We start from the raw sequence: 21,192 nt of genomic DNA on the forward strand, positions 1-21,192 counted from the left end.
AGGAACCAATAGTCATCTGTGTTTAATATCTCTCAATATTAATGGACTCAACTAACATATAAAAAGACATGAGCTGACCCAAATCCCATGGGGAGAGAGCTGAACTCCCAGAAGTATAGACAATCCTGATATCTCAGGGGAGACAGACACTTCTGCCCACTTCTGCTCACATTCCTTCCAAGAGGAACCTGCATAGTGACCTCTGGATCCAGGAATAAAGGAGTAGTCAGCTGCAGGGACCTACTGGTTTCTGCCTTCACAAAGAACTGAACTGAACCAGTCCCACAGCTCCCTGCACAAAAATCTCATGGAGGAGAGAGCTGGACCCTCATAACTGCGGACAAGCCTGAGAACTCAGAGGAGACAACTACTTTCTGCCCACATTCCTGATCAAAGAGGAAACATCCTAGTTCCATCAGCGCCCAGGGCACAGATGGACCTAGGAATAGTCAGGGGCAGGAACCTTCCAGTTTCTGTCTGCGCCAAGAGCTGAAGGCCAGTTGCCAGGAGCACCTACATACCTAAAAGCAGAGTTAAGATTGACTCTTCTGCGACAAGCAATCCACCTGGAGGCTCAGGTCACACAAACCGAGGGGCAGCTCTCTGTTCCCATATCCAGCTGAAAGAAAACAGGTCTACAGGAGTGCTGACACACAGACCTACAGAAGGGTCAGGTCATTATCAGAGACAGCAAGACAAGCTAACACCAGAGACAAACTGATGGTGAGAGGCAAGCACGGAAGCTAAGCAACAGAAACCAAGACTACTTGGCATCATCAGAGCCCAGTTCTCCCACCAAAGCAAATACTGGATATCCAAACACACCGGAAATGCAAGATTTAGATTTAAAATCACATTTTATGATGATGATAGAGGACTTTAAGAAGGACATAAATAACTCCCTTAAAGAAATAAAGGACAACTCAAGTAAACAAGTAGAAGCCCTTAAAAAGTAAACACAAAAATCCCTTAAAGAATTACAAGATAAAACAACCACACAGGAGAAGGAATTGAAACAGACCAACAAGGATTTAAAAATGGAAATAGAAATAACAAAGAAAGCACAAAGGGAGACAACACTGGAGATATAAAACCTAGGAAAGAAATCAAGAGTCATAGATGCAAGCATCACCAACAGAATAAAAGAAATAGAAGAGAGAATCTCAAGGGCAAAAGATACCGGAGAAAACATTGACACAACCATCAAAAATACTGTAAAATACGAAGAGCTCCTAGCCCAAAACATCCACAAAATCCAGGAAACAATGAGAAGATCAAACCTAAGGATAATAGGCATAGAAGAGAGTGAAGACTGCCAACTTAAAGGGACAATAATATCTTCAACAAAATTATAGAAGAAAATTTCCCTAACATAAAGAAAGAGATGTCCATAAACATACAAGAAGCCTACAGAAATCCAAATAGATTGAACTAGAAAAGAACAATAACAGTCACATAACAGTCAAAAAACCAAACACACAAAACAAGAAAGAATTTTAAAAGCAGTAAGGGATAAAGGTCAAGTAACATATAAACCCAGACCTATAAGAATTACACTAGACTTCTCACCAGACACTATGAAAGCCAGAAGATCCTGGGCAGATGTCACACAGACCCTAAGAGCCAGCCCAGGCTACTATATCTAGCAAAACTCTCAATTAACATGGAGAAACCACATTCCATGACAAAACCAAATTTACACAATACATTTCTACAAATCCAGCCCTAGAAAGGATAATAGATAGAAAACTCTGACAAAAGGACCGAAACTACACCCTAGAAAAAGCAAGAAAGTAATCTCCTTGAAAGGAAAACAAAAGAAGGGAGACAAACATAATTCCAACTCTAACAACAAAAATAACAGGGAACAACAATAACTATTCCTTAATATCTCTTAAAATCAAGGGACTCAATACCCAAATTAAAAAAACACAGACTACCACACTGGATGCATAAAGGAGACCCAGCATTTTGCTGCCTGCAGGAAACACAACTCAGAGACAAACACTAATTCAGAAAAAAAGGCTGGAAAACAACTTTCCAATCAAATGGTCCAAAGAAACAAACAGGAGTAGCCATTCTAATATCAAATAAATCAACTTTGAACCAAAAGTTATCAAAATAGTAAGGAAGGATACTTCATATTAATCAAAGGAAAAATCCACGAAGATGAACTCTCAATCCTATGGTCCAAATGCAAGGGCATCTACATTCATTTAAAAAATAAAAACTGGCGCCCCAGACACGCTGGAACCTGAAGAGACTGGATCAACATATCTCTGCACCCAAATCCCCTGGGAGGGAGAGCTAAACCTTCAGAGAGGCAGACAAGCCTGGGAAGCCAGAAGAGACTATACTCTGCCCACTTTTCTGACTCCAGAGGAAAACACCAAATGCCATCTGGGACCCCGGTGCACGGGGGCTCCCAGAGAAGGCGGCACAGGTCCTCCTGGTTTCTGCCATTGCGGAGAGCTCAAAAGCAACAGCCACGAGCAAATTTGAGCCACGGGACTGCAGGTAAGACCAACTTTTCTGCTCAAAGCGACCTAACTGGTGGTCTAAGGACACTCAGGGGTAAAATTCCTCTAGGACCAGACACTTCCGGTTTTTAGCTGGATTCCCAAACTCGCTGATCCCCGCCCACAGCTCACGCTCCCAAACCCCTTGGGAGAGAGAGCTCACCACCCAGACAGGTGGGCACTCCTGAGACTGCAGAGCTGAAGAGACCACCAATAATGCCCACCCCTGCCCACATCACTGGCCCAAGAGGAAACTGTATACAACCTCTGGGAACCAGAAGATGGGGCACTGGAGCTGCAGGTCCCCTCTGCCCTAGACACAACTGGACCTGAAGAGACCAGATCAACAGTTCTCTGCACCCAAATCCTGTGGGAGGGAGAGCTAAACCTTCAGAGAGGCAGACAAGCCTGGGAAGCCAAAAGAGACTACACTCTGCCCACATTTCTGACTCCAGAGGAAAACACTAAACGCCATCTGGGACCCTGGTGCACAGGGGCTCCCAGAAAAGGCGCAGGTCCTCCTGGTTGCTGCCCTTTCAGAGAGCTCATAAGCAACACCACATGAGCAAACTTGAGCCTCGGGACCACAGGTAAGACCAACTTTTCTGCTCCAAGTGACCTGCCTGGTGAACTCAGGACACAGGCCCACAGGAACAGCTGAAGACCTGTAGACAAGAAACACTACAGGCCCAAAAGCAGAACACTCTGTCCCAATAACTGGCTGAAAGAAAACAGGAAAACAGGTGTACAGCACTCCTGACACACAGGCCTATAGGAGAGTCTAGCCACTGTCAGAAGTAGCAGAACAAAGTAACACCAGAGATAATCTGATGGCAAGAGGCAAGCACAAGAACCCAAGCAACAGAAACCAAGACTACATGGCAACATCGGAGCCCAATTCTCCCACCAAATCAAACACTGAATATCCAAACACACCAGAAAAGCAAGATCTAGATTTAAAATCATATTTGATCATGATGCTGGAGGACTTCAAGAAAGACATGAAGAACTCCCTTAGAGAAACGCAGGAAAACATAAATAAACAAGTAGAAGCTATAGAGAGGAATCACAAAAATCCCTGAAAGAATTCCAGGAAAACACAATCAAACAGTTGAAGGAATTAAAAATGGAAATAGAAGCAATCAAGAAAGAACACATGGAAACAACCCTGGATATAGAAAACCAAAAGAAGAGACAAGGAGCTGTAGATACAAGCTTCACCAACAGAATACAAGAGATGGAAGAGAGAATCTCAGGAGCAGAAGATTCCATAGAAATCATTGACTCAACTGTCAAAGATAATGTAAAGCGGAAAAAGCTACTGGTCCAAAACATACAGGAAATCCAGGACTCAATGAGAAGATCAAACCTAAGGATAATAGACATAGAAGCGAGTGAAGACTCCCAGCTCAAAGGACCAGTAAATATCTTCAACAAAATCATAGACGAAAACTTCCCTAACCTAAAAAAAGAGATACCCATAGACATACAAGAAGCCTACAGAACTCCAAATAGATTGGACCAGAAAAGAAACACCTCCCGTCACATAATTGTCAAAACACCAAACGCACAAAATAAAGAAAGAATATTAAAAGCAGTAAGGGAAAAAGGTCAAGTAACATATAAAGGGAGACCTATCAGAATCACACCAGACTTCTCGCCAGAAACTATGAAGGCCAGAAGATCCTGGACTGATGTCATACAGACCCTAAGAGAACACAAATGCCAGCCCAGGTTACTGTATCCAGCAAAACTCTCAATTAACATTGATGGAGAAACCAAGATATTCCATGACAAAACCAAATTTACACAATATCTTTCTACAAATCCAGCACTACAAAGGATAATAAATGGTAAAGCCCAACATAAGGAGGCAAGCTATACCCTAGAAGAAGCAAGAAACTAATCGTCTTGGCAACAAAACAAAGAGAATGAAAGCACACAAACATAACCTCACATCCAAATATGAATATAAAGGGAAACAATAATCACTATTCCTTAATATCTCTCAATATCAATGGCCTCAACTCCCCAATAAAAAGACATAGATTAACAAACTGGATACGCAACGAGGACCCTGCATTCTGCTGCCTACAGGAAACACACCTCAGAGACAAAGACAGACACTACCTCAGAGTGAAAGGCTGGAAAACAACTTTCCAAGCAAATGGTCTGAAGAAGCAAGCTGGAGTAGCCATTCTAATATCAAATAAAATCAATTTTCAACTAAAAGTCAACAAAAAAAGATAAGAAAGGACACTTCACATTTATCAACGGAAAAATTCCACCAAGATGAACTCTCAATCCTAAATACCTATGCTCCAAATACAAGGGTACCTACATACATAAAAGAAACCTTACTAAAGCTCAAAACACACATTGCACCTCACACAATAATAGTAGGAGATTTCAACACCCCACTCTCATCAATGGACAGGTCATGGAAACAGAAATTAAACAGAGACATAGACAGACTAAGAGAAGTCATGAACCAAATGGACTTAATAGATATTCATAGAACATTCTATCCTAAAGCAAAAGGATATACATTCTTCTCAGCACCTCACGGCACTTTCTCCAAAATTGACCATATAATTGGTCATAAAAGAGGCCTCAACAGATACAGAAAGATAGAAATAATCCAATTTGTCCTATCAGACCACCACAGGCTAAAGCTGGTCTTCAATAACAATAAGGGAAGAATGCCCACGTATACATGGAAGTTGAACAATGCTCTACTCGATGATAACCTGGTCAAGGAAGAAATAAAGAAAGAAATTAAAGACTTCTTAGAATTTAATGAAAATGAAGGTACAACATACCCAAACTTATGGGACACAAGGAAAGCGGTGCTAAGAGGAAAACTCATAGCTCTGAGTGCCTGCAGAAAGAAACAGTAGAGAGCATATGTCAGCAGATTGACAGCATACCTAAAAGCTCTAGAACAAAAAGAAGCAAATACACCCAGGAGGAGTAGAAGGCAGGAAATAATCAAACTCAGAGCTGAAATCAATCCAGTAGAAACAAAAAGGACCATAGAAAGAATCAACAGAACCAAAAGTTGGTTCTTGGAGAAAATCAACAAGATAGATAATCCCTTAGCCAGACTAATGAGAGGACACAGAGAGTATGTCCAAATTAAGAAAATCAGAAATGAAAAGGGAGCCATAACTACAGATTCAGAGAAAATTCAAAAAATCATCAGATCTTAGTATAAAAGCTTATATTCAACAAAACTTGAAAATCTGCAGGAAATGGACAATTTCCTAGACAGATACCAGGTACCGAAGTTAAATCAGGAACAGATAAACCATTTAAACAATCCCATAACTCCTAAGGAAATAGAAGCAGTCATTAAAGGTCTCCCAACCAAAAAGAGCCCAGGTCCAGATGGGTTTAGTGCAGAATTCTATCAGACCTCCATAGAAGATCTCATACCAATACTATCCAAACTATTCCACAAAATTGAAACAGATGGATCACTACCGAATTCCTTCTATGAAGCCACAATTACTCTTATACCTAATCCACACAAAGACACAACAAAGAAAGAGAACTTCAGACCAATTTGCCTTATGAATATCAATGCAAAAATACTCCATAAAATTCTGGCAAACTGAATCCAAGAGCACATCAAAACAATCATCTATCATGATCAAGTAGGCTTCATCCCAGGCATGCAGAGATGGTTTAATGTATGGAAAACCATCAACGTGATCCATTATATAAACAAACTGAGAGAACAAAACCACATGATCATTTCATTAGATGCTGAGAAAGCATTTGACAAAATTCAACACCCCTTCATGATAAAAGTCCTGAAAGAATAGTAATTCAAGGTCCTTACCTAAACATAGTAAAAGCCATATACAGCAAACCAGTCACTATCATTGAACTAAATGGAGAGAAACTTGAAGCAATCTCACTAATGCAGGGACTAGACAAGGCTGCCCACTCTCTCCCTACTTATTCAATATAGTTCTTCAAGTTCTAACCAGAGCAATCCGACAACAAAAGGAGTTCAAGGGGATACAAATTGTAAAAGAAGTAGTCAAAATATCACTATTTGCAGATGATATGATAGTATATTTAAGTGATCCCAAAAGTTCCACCAGAAAACTACTAAAGCTGATAAACAACTTCAGCAAAGTGGCTGGGTATAAAATTAACTCAAATAAATCAGTAGCCTTCCTCTACACAAAAAAGAAAGTAGCCGAGAAAGAAATTAGGGAAATGACACCCTTCATAATAGTCCCAAATAATATAAAGTATCTCGGTGTGACTTTAACCAAGCAAGTAAAAGATCTGTCCAATAAGAACTTCAAGCCTCAGAAGAAAGAAATTCAAGAAGTCTTCAGAAGATAGAAAGATCTCCCATGCTCATGAATTGGCAGGATTAATATAGTAAAAATGGCCATTTTACCAAAAGCGATCTACAGATTCAATGCAATCCCCATCAAAATACCAATCCAATTCTTCAGAGAGTTAGACAGAACAATTTGCAATTCATCTGGAATAACAAAAACCCAGGATAGCTAAAACTATCCTCAACCATAAAAGGACTTCTGGGGTGATCACTATCCCTGAACTCAAGCAATATTACAGAGCAATAGTGATAAAAACTGCATGGTATTGGTACAGAGACAGACAGATAGACCAATGGAACAGAATTGAAGACCCAGAAATGAACCCACACACCTATGGGCACTTGATTTTTGACAAAGGGGCCAAAACCATCCAATGGAAAAAAGATAACATTTTCAGCAAATGGTGCTGGTTCAACATGTAGAAGAATGCAGACTGATCCATGGTTATCACCCTATATAAAGCTTAAGTCCAAGTGGATCAAGGACCTCTACATCAAACCAGATATACTCAAACTAATAGAAGAAAAAGTGGGGAAGTATCTCGAACACATGGGCACTGGAAAAAATTTCCTGAACAAAACTCAATGGCTTATGCTCTAAGATCAAGAATCAACAAATGGGATCTCATAAAACTGCAAACTTCTGTAAGGCAAAGGACACTCTGGTTAGGACAAAATGGCAACCAACAGGTTGGGAAAAGATCTTTACCAATCCTACAACAGATAGAGGCCTTATATCCAAAATATACAAAGAACTCAAGAAGTTAGACCGCAGGGAGACAAATAACCCTATTAAAAAAAGGAGTTCAGAGCTAAACAAAGAATTCACAGCTGAGGAATGCTGAATGGGTGAGAAGCTTGTAAAGAAATGTTCAACATCTTTAGTCATAAGGGAAATGCAAATCAAAACAACCCTGAGATTTCACCTCACACCAGTGAGAATGGCTAAGTTCAAAAACTCAGGTGACAGCAAATGCTGGCAAGGATGTGGAGAACACTCTTCCATTGTTGGTGGGATTGCAGACTGGTACAACCATTCTGGAAATCCATCTGGAGTTTCCTCAGAAGTTTGGACATTGAACTACCTGAGGACCCAGCCATACCTCTCTTGGGCATATACCCAAAAGATGCCCCAACTTATAACAAAGACACATGCTCCAGTATGTTCATAGCAGCCTTATTTATAATAGCCAGAAGCTGGAAAGAATCAAGATGCCCTTCAACACAGGAAGGGATACAGAATATGTGGTACATCTACACAATGGAATATTACTCAGCTATCAAAAACAATGACTTTATGAAATTCATAGGCAAGTGGATGGAACTGGAAAATATCATCGTGAGTGGGGTATCTCAATCTCAGAAAAGCACACATGGTATGAACTCATTGATAAGTGGCTATTAGCTCAAATGCTTGAATTGCCGTAGGTGCACAGAACACATGAAACTCAAGACAGATGATCAAAATGTGAATGCTTCACTCCTTCTTTAAAAGGGGACAAGAATACCCTTGTCAGGGAATAGGGAGGCAGAGATTAAAACAGAGGCAGAAGGAACACCCATTCAGAGCCTGCCCCACATGTGGCCCATACATATACAGCCACCCAATTAGACAAGATGGGTGAAGCAAAGAAGTGCAGGTCGACAGGAGCCGGATGTAGATCGCTCCTGAGAGACACAGCCACAATACAGCAAATACATATGCGAATGCCAACAGCCAACCACTGACCTGAGAACGGGACCCCTGTTGAAGGTATTAGAGAAAGGCCTGGAAGAGCTTGAAGGGCCTGGAGACCCCATATGAACAACAATGCCAACCAACCATAGCTTCCAGGGACTAAGCCACTACCCAAAGACTATACATGGACTGACCCTGGGCTCCAACCTCATAGGTAGCAATGAATAGCCTAGAAAGAGCACCAGTGGAAGGGGAATCCATTGGTCCTGCCACGACTGAACCCCCAGTGGACCTGATTGTTGGTGGAGGGCAGTAAGGGGTGAGGATGGGGAGGGGAACACCCATAAAGAAGGGGAGGGGGAGGGGCTATCGGGATTTTTGCCCAGAATCCGGGAAAGGGAATAACAATCGAAATGTATATAAGAAATACTCAAGTTAATAAAAAAAAATCTGTACTGTACAATGTAAGCTATTTTTGTAAGTGGAGTATGATACTTCTCTGTTAGTTTGCTGCAATCTCGTGTCAATATTTAAAGGTGAAAGTAATGGCAGACCGGTGTCTGAAGGGTGGGAGTGGAGAACAGAAAGAAAAGTATAAAAGAAGAACCCAATTAAGTGAAGTATTTTTCTCAAAAAGAAAACAAGTAAAGGTTGCAACTTTATTTTATTTCAGTGTTTCTAGAGTGTATAATACAGTGAGCGTGGACATATGTCTCACTACTTTGCAGCCAACCTCATTTATTACAGTGCAACTCAGTTCTTTTCTGTCAGTCCAGTGTTTTAGTAAAGACTAAATTTTGAATAACTGCAGACTATTCTGTTATGTGGGTGTTTGTTCTATTTACTTCCCACTGGGGAGAGAGAGATTTTTCAGGGTCACAGAATAATTCAGTTTGAAGTCAATTAAATGACTTACACAGTTCATGCCTAAACCTACTACTCTCTATGGCCACTTTTGCTATAGAAATAATTATTGAGAAAAAGAAATAAACAGAAAACTAATTTTGAAAAAGGCCAAAATGAAATAAAATCTTCTCACTGGACTTAAGACATTGTTATTAAATGCTATTAAAGTTCTAAAATTTCAATACTTGCTTAGTGCATAGAAAGAACAGGGGTCACTAAAATAGATTCATTTTTCTAAATAAAAATTTTGAGATAGTTTCAGACTTATCAAAAATTATGACAGTGCTGCACACATACCAAATTTTACTCGTGATTGAGTTTTTCTGTTAGTGTGTTACATTTACTCTAAGTAATGAAGCAATTGCAATATATTTAGTATAAACTAAAGTCCATGTTTAGTTCTAATTTCCCAGTTTTCTATTCCAAGATCTTATTCAGGGTTCTATATTGTATTTACTCCTTATATCTCCTTTTATCATCTTGAATGTGATGATTTCTCTGATTTTTATTGTTCCCATGATCTTGACAATTTGAGGTGTACTGTTTGGACTTTTTGTATTATATATTTATATTTGGATTTGTATATATTTATATTTATATTTGGTTTTCTCCTGATTATCCTGGGATTGTGGGGACTTGGGAGGAAGAGAGAAATGAAGTGCCATTTTCATCATGTCCCATCAGGACTGTCAGTTTTAACCTTTGCTATTGATGTTGCCCTGGATGACCTAGATGAGGTGGTATTGTTGGATTCCTCCACTATAAAGTAATTCCATTCCCCTTTGCCACTAATACTGTATTGTTTGGGAGGAAGTCATTGTAAATACCCATGCTTTAGGAATGAGGAAGTAAGTTCTACCTTCCTAATAAAGTATCTAATCAGTTGTTTGGAATTCTCTATCAGAAGTTAATTTATTCTCATCTAAAGATTTATGTATTCATTGGTTTATGCTAGTATTGACTCATGGGTATTTATTTTACACTTTTGATTATAATTAAATGCCACTTGACTTATTGCCAAATTATTCTGGCTTTGATCGCTAGAAGGTTTTGTTTGTATTTATAGGTCTCTTTGAGATATACTTGGCATTATAAATTTATTTTTATTTTCATTCCTCACTTCCTGACAATATATTCTAAGGTCAATTTTCATATTTCCTACCTCTGTCCTAAAAGGAGTAATTGTACTTTTTATTGGAAAATGGTATTTGAAACTATGATCAGGACATTGTGGTGCATTGTTACCTACTGATGAGGCACCATCGATTTTAGGGCCCCTTAGCTGACTAAGTTCATAGTGTTTCTTGAATTCTAATCTATTACTCATAGATCATTTTAATCACTTCCCTTTGCTTGTCTATAACTTCCTATTCCAACTGTGAGAAACCTGGCTTTCACTACTCAGTATCTTCTGATTTCAGTTTTCTTTTCTAGAATGTGTATTTAGTGGCTTCATGATTATCCATGTATTACTGACAAATGGAACTTCTTGAAGAGAATAGTTCCTATGTGGTTTTCATACTCCACATAGATTTACTCATTCCCACAGTTACTTTAGCTCCTACCCAAAGTTTTTGTTACATGAGGTAATCTCCTACTTCTAACTACTTTTTTATTCTGTTTTGCATACTAGGGTCTCTTCTCTTTCTGTGTTCTAAGTGATGCTTTTTACTCTTATTAAGATACATTGTTTGCAAACCCCTTCAGCTCCTTCAGTCCTTTCCCTAATTCCTCCATTAGGGACCCTGAGCTCAGTCCAGTGGTTGCCTGCGAGCATGCACCTCTGTATTTGTCATGCTCTGGCAGAGCCTCTCAGGAGACATCCATATCAGGCTCCTGTCAGCAAGCACTTCTTGGCATCCACAATAGTGCCTGGGTTGGTATCTGTGTATGGACTGGATCCCCAGTTGGGAGTCTCTGGATAGCCTTTCCTTTTCAGTCTCTGCTCCACACTTTATCTTTGTATTTCCTCCTGTGAGTATTTTGTTCCCCCTTCTAAGAAGGACTGAAGCATCCACATTTTGGTCTTTCTTCTTCTTGAGCTTCATGTGGTCTGTGGATTTTATCTTGGGTGTTCCAAGCTTTTGGACTAATATCCATTTATCAGTGAGTGCATACCATGTGTGTTCATTTGGGACTGGGTTACTTCACTCAGGATATTTCCTAGTTCCATCCATTTGCCTACAAGACTCATAAAGTCATTGTTTTTAATAGCTGAGTAGTATTCCATTGTGTAGATGTACCACATTTTCTGTATCCATTCCTCTGTTGAAGGACATCTGGGTTCTTTCCAGCTTCTGGCTATTATAAATAAGGCTGCTATGAACATATTGGGACATGTGTCTTTGTTATATGTTGGTGCATCTTTTGGGTCTATGCTCAGGAGTGATATAGATGGGTCCTCAGGTAGTATTATGTCCAATTTTCTGAGGAACCTCCAGACTGATTTTCAGAGTGGTTGTACCAGCTTGCAATCCCACCGAAATTGGAGGAGTGTTCGTATTTCTCCACATCCTTGCCAGTATCTACTGTCACCTTAGTTTTTGATCTTAGCCATTCTGACAGGTGTGAGGTGTAATCTCAGGGTTGTTTTGATTTGTATTTCCCTGATGACTAAGGTTGTTGGACATTTCTTTAGGTGCTTCTCAGCCATTCGATATTCCTCAGCTGTGAATTCTTTGTTTAGCTCTCTGCCTCATTTCTTAATAGGGATATTTGGGTCTCTGGAGTCTAACTTCTTGAATTATTTGTATATATTGGATTCCCAAGGGGAAACTGGGAAATGGAATAGCATTTGAAATATAAATAAATATAATATCCAATAAAAAAGATACAGTGTTTGCATTGTTAAATTCAAAGGGCTGAAACTACTGCATAATTAGTACATTATGTACAGTCATACTGAAGAGTTCTACTCTTCTATAAACATCTCCCCGTGCTTCAACTCTTCTGTAGATTTTCTCTCCACACCAAGCTCTTTTCAATTATTACCTTTTTATTTAGCATCTCAGCAGTCTTGAATTTTCTAATAGATATATAATATAAATCATATAATTATATAAACTTTTTATTCCAGTGTTTTTTAAATTATGATTAGCAATTTGTAAGTTTAATCCATGTCCTTTTTGGCTTTATAATTCATTTTTTATTGATAAGCAGTATTCTATTAGGTAGACTACTTACTGATTGAACAACACTTGTAGATTTCAGCAATTTTGAATGAAGCTATTACATACATTGGGATTCAAATTTGTCTCTGTCTCTGTCTCTATTTCTCTCTCTGTGCGCATAAAGTTTTCACTTCAGTTGGATAAATACTTAGGAGCATGGACGATTGGGTTATATAGTAGGACCATATTTAGTTTTATCAATAACATTATATTCTAACCTCCCTGGCATTTGTTACTATGTTTTAAATTTTCAGCCTAATAGTATGCAATTGTTACTTTAATTTGTAAGTTCATGAGGGCAAAGATGGTACATAACTTTCCATATGCTTATATTTTACATGCATCTTCATTGCTGGAGTGTCCATGTATTTTTTTAAATTGGGTTTTCTTGTCGTTGAGTTTAATTTTCCTTATTTTTAAAGTAAGCAAATAAAAACTTGTTGGGAAGGTATGCTTTTTTAAAAGTCCTAAAGAAGTACACAGTACCCATCTCACTTTTCTTTTTCCATGTAAAAATAACCATAAGAGACTCAGCTCAGCAACCACCGACTCATTAGAAAAAGTCAAAGTTGGAATACAAATGTACACTACTGACTACCTACCTATGTCATTCTGTTAAGATTTTAATTTTTAGATCAACTCATTTAATTCTCGTTACAATCTTTACTAATATAAAGTCTTGATTCCCTTATGTGAGCAACTGAGGAAAAACCAAATTTACAACACTCATTTATCTAAAATTATATATGTACATATATATATGTGTGTGTGTATGTGTGGGTATGCTTAATATATTTAATTATATCTATATCTATATTTATATCTATATCTATATATCTATATCTATCTATCTATCTATATGTCTCTATCTCTATCTATATCTATATCTATATCTATCTATCTATCTATCTATATATATATATATATATATATATAGAGAGAGAGAGAGAGAGAGAGAGAGAGAGAGAGAGAATTTAGGTATATGAATGTTGGCCTTTGTGTACAACTGCAGCCTGTAGATGCCAGAAGAGGGCATCTCATGCCCTGAATCTGCAGTTACACAGTGGTGTGAACTACTATGTGTGTACACTGTGGCTCAAATCTAAGTCTTCTAGTAGAGTACCAACTGCTCCTAACCACTAAGCCATCTCTGCAGACTCCTGTATATATTTATTGAGATAGGATTTCACTATGTTTCCTAAACTAACCATAAAGTAAAGATACTATATTTTAGAAAAGTGATGATCTAATGCTTGCTACTTGCATAGCTAAAGAAAAGAGTATTTTACATGTACTGAGTGAATACAATAAACATTCCAGAAAGCACTGTATCAAGATCATTATGGTTGTCCTAAGCACTGACTGTGTTTGGATTTGTATGAGAGCACACTGAGGTGAATGAGCAAAGTTTTTAGTTTTTGCAGATGCTATTGATCCTTCATCAGATTTTTCATTGTTATTTTCTTGAAAGCAACCATGGTAAAAGTATAATAATAAAGTATGCCCCCTTTCTGCTTTTCAGTTTGGCTGGACAATTAACTTCCTTTAGTGATTTGTTTTATTATTTGATAAATCATCAACAAGAAGAATTCTAAAAGACGGCAAGCGTAGTGGCCAAATGAGGTCTTGAAAACATAGCAGTGCAATCGCAGCTGTGGCTAGCTCTATGGCTGGCGATGAGCCTGCAACACGGGACTGGATGTTCCATCGTGGCTCTGGCTCTCCTCCAGGGAGCTGTCAGTATCTGGGTTCCCACAGTGCTGAGCAGAAGGCAGGTGCACAAAGGTTCAAGGTTTCTGTTCCCCATTAGAGTTGAGGGCATGCAGTTCACCTGACATGAGGGATGGTGGGGTGGAATTCCTGCTTTGCTTTGAGGAGGGCAGGGCTGCGCGATGACATAAGTTCCAGAACCTGGTATAGCTCTTCACATTCCTCAGTCTGCTTTTGATATGAGTGAGGAATATCCAGGATCTTTTCAGAGAAACAGGATTCTGATATTTCCCATTCTTGAAGCTTCTGGAGGTTTTTTTCTTGTTTGTTTCTGTTTTACACTTACAATTAATATCTTTAATAAGTAAAATGAAATGCAATTGATATTATACACACTTTAAAAAAAAGAATAACCCATAATGAATTATTGCTAGTGTGAAAGAATGTAGTTATGTAAATGGTTCAAAGTTATCTGAGAGAAATATTTTCTTACTCCCAGCAGGGTATTTTTTGTGACAATATCTAATGGCTCTAGAGAAGATCTTAATTTTGACACTAACCCACAAGCAGGGTAAGCATGCAGTCCTGGAGGTGTGGATAAATAGGGGGAAATTTAGGATTACCATAGATTTTGGGAATGTGTATATATGTGTATGTGCATATGTATGTACTATCTCTGCCTACCTATATCTACCTACCTACCTACCTACCTACCTACCTACCTACCTACCTACCTAACTTATTGGAACAGACTCCTATAAAGGCCTCAGAAGGCTCTCTCATTCCCATTATTAGTTTCAGCCAGGATTACCTACCTACCTACCTACCTACCTACCTACCTACCTACCTACCTACCTACCTATGTATGGAACGTATCGTTCACTTCTTAGAGTTCAAATAAGGTCATAGGATCAATTCATTTTGAATATTGAGGTGTCTGAGAGATCCAGAGGTACCCTTTCATGTTTGTCCTCCACTCACCTGCTCAGGACTAGGAGATTTACTTGTTACAACGGCATATTCTCATTTCTACACATCAGACGAGTGTAAGCAGAGCCTGAGCATTCTAGGCAATTTCTGCTGTTGGCTTCTGTCTCAGTAACATTTTGTCTGATGAAAATAGTTCTTTGGCTTGTTGAGAAGAGCTTTGGACTGGGAAGAAGATGAGAGGATAGCAAAAATGCATCATATAAATATATGAAAACGTCAGTGAACAAAAGAGGCCGTCTTAGATCCACTGTTGTCTTATTGGAACAGACTCCTACAAAGGCCTCAGAAGGCTCTCTCATTCCCATTATTAGTTTCAGCCAGGATTACCTTATACACTGTTTCATCCTGGATTCCATCCCCATTTCCATCCATGGACTAACTAGATCCATTCAATGAAGTCCAAAGAAAAAGAAAAGAAACACTCCATGTGTGATCTGTCCTGTTTTAACTCACATAGAAAAGCAGGAGAACAAGGTGTTCAATGCAGCTCCTCAGCTAATCAAGACTGTTCTCCCTGGTCTAGCTGTATGCAGAGCACAATGGTTACACAGTCACCTATGAGCACACTATCAGGATTAGTCAAATTCCGATGATCTCTCTTGAATTTATGTAGTGTTCACCTTTTGCACCTAAATTTATTTATTTGAAAACTGATATATTTTTGTTACTGCAACACACTAATTTTACAGTTTTTCCTGAGACATTTATATAGCAAAAGATATATGCATCCTATAAGTACTTTCTTACAAAGATGGTATCAAGTTAAGCTAGTTTTTATTCACTAATAATTGAATCTGTATTTGAAGGTAAAACTTTGCAGTGGTCGTCTGTTTAGATGAAGAATGATTTAAATTTGTCCATTTGATTTTACTTCATTAGCTTTATTATACTTCCAGAAGGAATATAAACATTCAAGTGTCTTTAAATACAAGTTTTGGCATATAAACTCCAAATGCCTGCTACCCTTTGTCAGGCTTGCTGTTTGGTAACAGCTATACGAGCAAGAAAGAAACCCCAGTCGCTGTCAGCTCCTACAATGCAAAGAAACCCTAGTCTCTGAGCAGGAGTGGCTTGTCCTTTTGACCATTTGGATTAATCACCATAGCTGCACCAATTGCGATGAACATGGAGATCAATAAATAACCATCACAGAGCCCTGAAATAGCAATATCCTTTAGATTGTCTGTGCAGAATAACTAAACCAAGACAGAGAATATAAAACCATGAATTCTTAAATTTTAGCCTTCCAGACAAAAACAAATAATAATGGGTAATCAACCTTACATTCTGTCCTTCACACCCTTCCCTTTCAAAATCATAAATGAGTACAAAAATTAACATAAGGTGAAATTTTAAAAATTTAGTTGGATTTGTTGACCATAATGCCAGTGACTGTTAACTGTACATTTCTGAGTCCAAGCTCTTTCATAACTGAGTTGTGGGGGCAGTGTTTCTTTGTCTAGTTAAATGCATATTGTCCTCTAGACATTAGACTGAGGATCATAAATTGTACTGGACTTTGATAAACTAGGACTTTAAGGATCATTGTGAGTACCCATTTGCAGTAATATTTCCATCAATCTATGTTCATCACCTGCATCTTAAAATCACCATGTTACCCGCTTTATTATAAACCATCCACTTAGAGAAGAAGGTAGAAATAAATGAACCATCTACTTTGTGGTAGTAGTTCACTAACTAGTTAAATGTAACACAGAAATTCCACAGACTTTATGGGCAAAGTTTTATCATTTTTCCCCATAGAATTCAAATTTATTAAACTACTATTATAACTCTGTAGGTAACATCTGGCTTTTAGCATGACACCACGAATGCAAATTTAACTTGATATTTGGAATTCTCTTGTTTGTAGAAAAGCTTCAGTGGGAAAATAAGAATGGAATGAATATAAATAATAGAACATTTCAGGATCAAAACTTTAGGAAACCCCAGAAGATTCATTAGCTTCTGTCTTCATGACTAAGCTACGTTCAGTATAGTCTTTGTAATTGTTCCAGCTTATTAGTAACATTAATAACATTCCTGTTTTGCATACTGGAGGATCTTTTAGACTTTCTAAGGAACTACCTTTAATATTCAGAAGACCCATCAGGGTGCCAAATCCCATCTGGTCCCAGTTGTTACAACTATACTATTGTAGATGAGCTGAAAATCAGAGGAACCAGGAAACAAAACTAGAAAAAGTCTTCAGTGTGCAGAGGTCAAAAGCATGTCTATAAAATGCAGCTTTGCATGTAAATCAAAATTATCTTAGCCTTGTAAGAGTATTTGATTTCTCATTTTCCTGCCAGTTTTATCCAGCCAAATAACATCAAAAGGAGCAGGAAACCAAAGTTCCTGAGAACTCTGACAGCCTTCAGAAGACTCCGCAGTCTGTAGTATTTTGTTTTGCAAGTTAACCTGAGTTTCTGATGCATAACCATTGTACATAAATGTAATTTGGAGCATTTCTTGGATGCTTATAACGTTATAAATCCTTTATATCCATGTATCATATTTAATGTATTTCATCTCAACTAAGGGCCTATTTTCAGCCCATTCCCCTCATATATCTGGTAATGTTTTGAGATTATGTTTGTCACAGCTTGGGTACTACAGATTGATTCTAGTAACAGCTTTGGATAGAGGTTTGAGATACTAGTAAACATCCTGTTATAATACACAGATCAGCATCACATCAAAGAATAATTAAACTGCATTGCAATGGCACAGAAATAGAGACATTTCTCTCCTAATCCACCAAATAAATACACTATTTGGTGGGAGTAGTTAATCTAATTCTGAGGGAAGAGAAACTTTACATAAGAGGTTCAGGCCTTTAATCCTAGCACTTGGGAGGCAGAGGCCTCTGTGAGTTCCAGGAGAGCCAGGGCTACACAGAGAAAGTCTGTCTCCAAAAACAAAGAAAGGAGACTTATCTAAAGTCACACAGCTTAGTGTTTGGTGGGTTTCAAACTTAGCTTTGTTGCCTTAAAACTCAAATGACTTTTGGGTTTGGGTTTCAAACTTAGCTTTTGTTGCCTTAAAACTCAAATGACTTTTATATACTCTAGTACAGTTTCTAAAGAAAACTTGAAAACTCTGAGTAAATTCTCTGTCTCGATGGAAGTATTACCGTATTCTGTATATCAGCCATACTATCAGGCTCCTATTTTCTGAAAGCTTAACAGCAGCTACTCATACTTGAGTAGCTTCAGATTCCCTCTTTAGGATGTCGTTTCATCTATTAGATCAGTAACTACAAGACAGAATGATTGCTTGGTTGTTCTTGCTGCATTACTTAAAATGAGTTAAAAAGAAACAAAATATACCCCAGAAGACATTATTTTTGTATCCATTTCTGTGGAAGTTCTATATGAATATCAGATTGTGTGTGTGTGTGTGTGTGTGTGTGTGTGTGTGTGTGTGTGTGTGTTTTCATGAGTGTTTATAAACACATTTGTCAGACCAAATGTGATGTTGGAAGTAGAGGATGCCCTACTGGCCTTAGCTCTGTAACAGGGCATCCGCTCTGGCCAAGCAGCAGCTTTGTAAGTCTGCAATGATGTATTCACACTGAGGGATCCTTGAGGCAAGGTGTGAAGGAGCTGAGACTGCCCCTACCTCCTACCTTTGGTAAGTTTTTAAGCATAGCCATCCTGTGTATGTGAGGCTAATGAGGTCTGCCTTCTCTCTTTAGGGAGCCTTGTCTTCCTCTGAAAGAACTTTCTCATCCTTCTACTTTCTACATTTCAGTGCATCCATGATTGCTACCCATTTATGATAAAGCTCCCTCAGGAAAGATTCGGATATACTCTAAGTTGGATGTGATGATCAGAGTTGGATGTAGTGTAAGCACACTCTTATGATCTCTAATGGGGAAACGTGGACAATTTTCCAGCAAGTAGAGAAGCATAGACAGAAAGCTTACATTGCTAAGGGCATTTGTGGAAAGCGCCTGGCACATGGCTGGCACACACTGTAGTTGGTGCCAAATAGACATGGGTTCCTTTTGTCCTCTTCCTCTTTTCTTTCTTTTCACCAACCCTTCCTCGCTTCCTCTTGCAGTCCTCTCAGTGTATCTTCAAGGTATGCCACGAGAGTGAGTATTACTCATCTGTACTAAAGCACAGCTCTTCCTAAAACACCAGTCAGTCCTGCAGATGGATGTGCAATCATCAAGGCCCAGGGCAGACAAAGACTGCTTAGCTTCGCCTTCCATTTCGCTCTTTCATTATTACTGGCTGATCACACTGTGACTAGGACTGAGGATGTGGGACAAGCCATGCCATGCTCTGTCCTGAGAACCACACCAAGCCACTGTGTTGTTATCAATCAGCCAAGCAACTTAACTTGGGAATTAATAAACCATTATTTTTCAGGTTCTTCCTCTGCAGAATGGGGTATTAGTTACCTGTACATGAACATGTCCTAAGAGCCAAATCTCACCCTGTAATTTACTCATGACATATGATAAATATCTAATGAATGTAAGCTATTGTAGTGGTATATGATGATATGATTAGTATTTGAGTATCTTGAAGAGAAAAATCATCATATCTTAGTATCACCTTTTATGTTCATCCTGATCTGTTGATTTCCTTTGAGAGTCTCATTTAGAACTTCAGTCACAATCTTACCTATATGTGCACGTATTTTCTGATATATTTTCACATTTGTATCAGGCATGTACCTAGGTACAAATTATGTACATCATATCTTTATTTTACTTAGACTTGTCTGCTTTGCTGAAATCTTCTGCCCAAACAAGTTTGGACTGTGATGCCTTATGATAAAAGTCTAGGGCCTGCCTATGCTCACGTATACATACTCTAGAATGGATTATGCCACTTACATAACATTTATTCAAGATATATAGCTCTCGTGGCCTTTTGGTCAGTAGATTTCTGCTTTCCTATCTTATTGAACAGCTGTGTAAGTTTTGACTTCATGAAACTAATGTGAGGAGAAAGGTTTGGTGGCAGAACAGGAATACATGGTGGGAGATTTGCTTAATGTTTCACACTGATGAGACTGAAGGTTTGGGATCACATCTGAATTTGAATCCACTAATATTTACCAACAACATTTACTCCAATGCTTCATTACCTGGAAATGGCAAAATAGGCATAATAGTATATATGAACATGGTTGTTGGATGAAGGTCCCTGGAAACTGCAAGGACTCATAACTTTTCACTTGTCCTTTCAAGAGGAAGCAGCTTGAGATATCCTGGAGTCATGCAGTTTGGCCAGCTTTGATGATCTCTGAAACTTAATTCTTCATTTAGTGTCATGTGATGGTGAAAACAAGGAAGAACTGATAACAAATTCATTTCAGAAACTGCATCATCTGTGATGGTCATACTAGCATTTACAAACAACAGGTGAGGGTGGGGAAGGATAAATCAAGTTCAGTCAAAGGGATGGGAAAAGTCAATAGTGAGAACCAAGTTCCAAGTTCTCTTGTCATAATGGAGAGAGGAAAATGCAAGGAGAGCACTTGACAGTGACAGGTTAGAAGGCCTACAAGCCTTCCTGCAGTTTCTATCTGTAAAAACTTTATCTTTTTTGCTATTTTTTTATCTTTAAATCAAGTTTGGCTGTTAAATTAAATGTCTTTACAACTATTTCATGATAAGGAAAAAAGCTAGTATAGATACAGGAAGTAGGCCTCTTGACCACATCATTCATTAATTTAAATGTATTTTCTTGTCTTAGAAGTATTATGAAATACACGTTTTACTTGTGTTGTAGTTGGATGTCCACAAATTAAAAATCAGATAATTTATAAGTAAACTCCCTTGCTTTTATAGTGGGGAGGCAAGAATCAGGCCTCAAAACCCTCAAACTC

The sequence above is a fragment of the Rattus norvegicus genome, chromosome 4 (genome assembly GCF_021556685.1).
Source record: "Rattus norvegicus strain SHRSP/BbbUtx chromosome 4, alternate assembly SHRSP_T2T, whole genome shotgun sequence".
In the NCBI taxonomy this organism is placed as follows: domain Eukaryota; kingdom Metazoa; phylum Chordata; class Mammalia; order Rodentia; family Muridae; genus Rattus; species Rattus norvegicus.